Raw genomic sequence first — 5,000 nt, forward strand, 5'->3', positions numbered from 1 at the left:
ACCTAACCCATGTTGTCCCCTAACCTAACCCATGTTGTCCCCTAACCTAACCCATGTTGTGCCCTAACCTAACCCATGTTGTCCCCTAACCTAACCCATGTTGTGCCTTAACCTAACCCATGTTGTGCCTTAACCTAACCCATGTTGTCCCCTAACCTAACCCATGTTGTCCCCTAACCTAACCCATGTTGTGCCTTAACCTAACCCATGTTGTGCCGTAACCTAACCCATGTTGTGCCTTAACCTAACCCATGTTGTGCCTTAACCTAACCCATGTTGTGCCTTAACCTAACCCATGTTGTGCCTTAACCTAACCCATGTTGTGCCTTAACCTAACCCACGTTGTCCCCTAACGTAACCCACGTTGTCCCCTAACGTAACCCACGTTGTCCCCTAACGTAACCCACGTTGTCCCCTAACGTAACCCACGTTGTCCCCTAACGTAACCCACGTTGTCCCCTAACGTAACCCACGTTGTCCCCTAACGTAACCCACGTTGTCGCCTATCGTAACCCACGTTGTCGCCTAAACCTGCTCTGTAATTGTTATACGACTCGTTCAATTAGTGTAGTGTTGCCCACCCGCAACCCTCGCAATATAGTTCGCTACTCGCACTGCCCGCTCCCCTGTGTATCGCTTCATGTTAAACACCTTGCAAGTCTTGCTGACTTTCCACATGCTCCTGCTGTACACTGTAATGTGGATGGCAGCAGGGCGTACATGCCGCCCCCCCCCCCCCCCCACCTCTCCCCACGTCCCCACCTTGCCCCCTGCCTTCGCAAGGTGGTTGGTGACAAGTTTGCATGTTCAATGCCCTTCGCCTGCGACGTACGCAGGCTACGTTGTGGTGCGGCCTGTGTCAACTGTCCGCTGATGTCGTACGCGTGAACCACAATCTGTACTGCACATTCGTCCTTATGTACTGAATGATACATCGTGGCACATGTGTGACCGTACAACGACTGCGCCCAAAAACGGCGGACCATACAGTGCAAATATTGTGCACGCAGCTACGTGTCGTCTCCCTATGAGAGCTGGATTGCAGTGTGGTACGCCATAGAGACGTGTGGGAGGAACGGACGCCGTGGATGGCGATCAGCATGAGCTGTCTGTTGATGTATTCGGACCTAGTCGTCTCTCCTCACACACCGTGATGGCATGGTGCAGCGCGTTCCATATCTGCGACATGCTACAGAAGCCGGTTGACAGTCGTTCGAGCAATGGACATCGCATACGTACGGGGGCCACCTTCCACGTATTGTCTAGGCGTGCACATTTTGTTGCGTGTATGTGGGCAGACGTAGTGTGGCGTGACACCTGACACAGGCATGCAATAATGGTTGAAGTTGCAAATGGCGATGGACGCCTACGTTTTCTGGTGAAGTTACGCAAATGAAGAAATGGTAACCCGTTGTGGTGCGGTTGTTCTCGCTAGGGGTGAATCGGTGATGGCGACGATAGGTTGAGGTACTAACCGGTTGTTCCAGCGATACCCAACCATGCCGACGAAACTGAACGGCATCTGGGTGTGAAGCGATACGCGGCGGTGGCTGGGTGGGACCGTCCCCGGCCGGTGAGGGGGCGCCTCCCGGCGTGCTGGCCGCGCGGTGCGTGGGCGCACGCGCTACAGCCGGCTGGTGGGGGCGGCCAGTGGCAGGCGCGCCGGCCGACGGACGCGGCAGGCGTCGCAGCTGCGCGCCGGCGCACCCTGCGCGCGGCGCCGTGCGGCCAAAGTAGGTCCTCGCGGGCCCGGTGCGAAGCGCGGTGGACATCTGCAGTGTGCTGGTCCGATTGAGGACTGTGTGCGTTGAGGATGCGCCGCCGCCCGGCGCTCGGCGCCGCGACGCCGTCTGCTGCTCGGTCGCCCCAGCGGTTCTCGCTGGTGGTTTGTATCGCAGCTGTGCGGATGTGTTGGCGTGTGCGCTGTGCTGGGAGAGTTCGCTTCGGCACCCAAGTGGGGCTTTTGTCCTTCTGTGGCGCTGGCGTTGGAGCTGCCGGTCACCGTAGGTGGCGCGTGTTGTCTCCCGCCGGCAATGCCACGACAGCACGCTCCCGGGCCTCTGTCGGCAGCGGCAAGCTCAGTTGGGAGCACGGGTGGTCGCACCGAAAGCGTCTACTCGCCTAACTCCGGGCGATTGCGCCTCTCTCGAACCCGACCAAGTACTTGGGACGGCGCTGCGCGCCGCCGGGACCTGAGAGGGTTTCGAGGTGTATTGTGCAGGGGAGCTCAGCCTCCTCCTGTTTGCAGAATGATTGAGCGGACGCTTGCGTGTTCGCGCGGGCCCCCGGGACACACTCCCGGGCGGCCGGCTGCTCAGCTCTAGTTGACGCAGCTCCCTGGTTGATCCTGCCAGTAGTCATATGCTTGTCTCAAAGATTAAGCCATGCATGTCTCAGTACAAGCCGCATTAAGGTGAAACCGCGAATGGCTCATTAAATCAGTTATGGTTCCTTAGATCGTACCCACGTTACTTGGATAACTGTGGTAATTCTAGAGCTAATACATGCAAACAGAGTCCCGACCAGAGATGGAAGGGACGCTTTTATTAGATCAAAACCAATCGGTCGGCTCGTCCGGTCCGTTTGCCTTGGTGACTCTGAATAACTTTGGGCTGATCGCACGGTCCTCGTACCGGCGACGCATCTTTCAAATGTCTGCCTTATCAACTGTCGATGGTAGGTTCTGCGCCTACCATGGTTGTAACGGGTAACGGGGAATCAGGGTTCGATTCCGGAGAGGGAGCCTGAGAAACGGCTACCACATCCAAGGAAGGCAGCAGGCGCGCAAATTACCCACTCCCGGCACGGGGAGGTAGTGACGAAAAATAACGATACGGGACTCATCCGAGGCCCCGTAATCGGAATGAGTACACTTTAAATCCTTTAACGAGTATCTATTGGAGGGCAAGTCTGGTGCCAGCAGCCGCGGTAATTCCAGCTCCAATAGCGTATATTAAAGTTGTTGCGGTTAAAAAGCTCGTAGTTGGATTTGTGTCCCACGCTGTTGGTTCACCGCCCGTCGGTGTTTAACTGGCATGTATCGTGGGACGTCCTGCCGGTGGGGCGAGCCGAAGGCGTGCGACCGCCCCGTGCGTGCTCGTGCGTCCCGAGGCGGACCCCGTTGAAATCCTACCAGGGTGCTCTTTATTGAGTGTCTCGGTGGGCCGGCACGTTTACTTTGAACAAATTAGAGTGCTTAAAGCAGGCAAGCCCGCCTGAATACTGTGTGCATGGAATAATGGAATAGGACCTCGGTTCTATTTTGTTGGTTTTCGGAACCCGAGGTAATGATTAATAGGGACAGGCGGGGGCATTCGTATTGCGACGTTAGAGGTGAAATTCTTGGATCGTCGCAAGACGAACAGAAGCGAAAGCATTTGCCAAGTATGTTTTCATTAATCAAGAACGAAAGTTAGAGGTTCGAAGGCGATCAGATACCGCCCTAGTTCTAACCATAAACGATGCCAGCCAGCGATCCGCCGCAGTTCCTCCGATGACTCGGCGGGCAGCCTCCGGGAAACCAAAGCTTTTGGGTTCCGGGGGAAGTATGGTTGCAAAGCTGAAACTTAAAGGAATTGACGGAAGGGCACCACCAGGAGTGGAGCCTGCGGCTTAATTTGACTCAACACGGGAAACCTCACCAGGCCCGGACACCGGAAGGATTGACAGATTGATAGCTCTTTCTTGATTCGGTGGGTGGTGGTGCATGGCCGTTCTTAGTTGGTGGAGCGATTTGTCTGGTTAATTCCGATAACGAACGAGACTCTAGCCTGCTAACTAGTCGCGTGACATCCTTCGTGCTGTCAGCGATTACTTTTCTTCTTAGAGGGACAGGCGGCTTCTAGCCGCACGAGATTGAGCAATAACAGGTCTGTGATGCCCTTAGATGTTCTGGGCCGCACGCGCGCTACACTGAAGGAATCAGCGTGTCTTCCTAGGCCGAAAGGTCGGGGTAACCCGCTGAACCTCCTTCGTGCTAGGGATTGGGGCTTGCAATTGTTCCCATGAACGAGGAATTCCCAGTAAGCGCGAGTCATAAGCTCGCGTTGATTACGTCCCTGCCCTTTGTACACACCGCCCGTCGCTACTACCGATTGAATGATTTAGTGAGGTCTTCGGACTGGTACGCGGCATTGACTCTGTCGTTGCCGATGCTACCGGAAAGATGACCAAACTTGATCATTTAGAGGAAGTAAAAGTCGTAACAAGGTTTCCGTAGGTGAACCTGCGGAAGGATCATTACCGACTAGACTGCATGTCTTTCGATGTGCGTGTCGTGTCGCGCAACACGCTACCTGTACGGCTCGCAGTAGCCGTGCGCCGCGTGCGGAACCACGCGTGCCTCTCAAAACTAGCGGCAATGTTGTGTGGTACGAGCGCTGAAGCGCTGGAGCGGCTGGCCTGCGGCACCTGGCGCCTGGCGCCGGTTTTGAATGACTTTCGCCCGAGTGCCTGTCCGCTCCGGTGTGGAGCCGTACGACGCCCGTCGGCCGTGAGGCCGTTGGACACAGAACGCTGGAACAGGGGCCGCCACACGCCTCACTCCCGCCTATGCGACCGTCTCGAAAGAGACGGCGGAAACTTGAGAAAAGATCACCCAGGACGGTGGATCACTCGGCTCGTGGGTCGATGAAGAACGCAGCAAATTGCGCGTCGACATGTGAACTGCAGGACACATGAACATCGACGTTTCGAACGCACATTGCGGTCCATGGATTCCGTTCCCGGGCCACGTCTGGCTGAGGGTCGGCTACGTATACTGAAGCGCGCGGCGTTTGCCCCGCTTCGCAGACCTGGGAGTGTCGCGGCCGCCTGTGGGGCCGGCCGCGTCTCCTCAAACGTGCGATGCGCGCCCGTCGCCTGGCGGTTCGCATACCGGTACTTTCTCGGTAGCGTGCACAGCCGGCTGGCGGTGTGGCGTGCGACACCTCGTACAACGACCTCAGAGCAGGCGAGACTACCCGCTGAATTTAAGCATATTACTAAGCGGAGGAAAAGAA

The 5,000-nt window shown here is 56.5% G+C and overlaps 2 non-coding genes and 1 pseudogene across 2 annotated transcripts; all 3 read left to right on the top strand.

Moving 5' to 3' along the window:
• The first annotated feature begins 2,334 nt into the window (after positions 1-2,334).
• Positions 2,335-4,242, top strand: LOC124727509. The gene has a single exon (XR_007007145.1). It is a non-coding gene; the product is annotated as a small subunit ribosomal RNA (ribosomal RNA).
• A 352-nt stretch (positions 4,243-4,594) lies between these two features.
• LOC124727507 lies at positions 4,595-4,749 on the top strand. Its single transcript, XR_007007144.1, has one exon. It is a non-coding gene; the product is annotated as a 5.8S ribosomal RNA (ribosomal RNA).
• Positions 4,750-4,937: 188 nt separating this feature from the next.
• Positions 4,938-5,000, top strand: part of LOC124727510 — a 4,222-nt pseudogene continuing 4,159 nt past the window's right edge.

The sequence above is a fragment of the Schistocerca piceifrons genome, unplaced genomic scaffold (assembly GCF_021461385.2).
Source record: "Schistocerca piceifrons isolate TAMUIC-IGC-003096 unplaced genomic scaffold, iqSchPice1.1 HiC_scaffold_1111, whole genome shotgun sequence".
NCBI lineage: Eukaryota > Metazoa > Arthropoda > Insecta > Orthoptera > Acrididae > Schistocerca > Schistocerca piceifrons.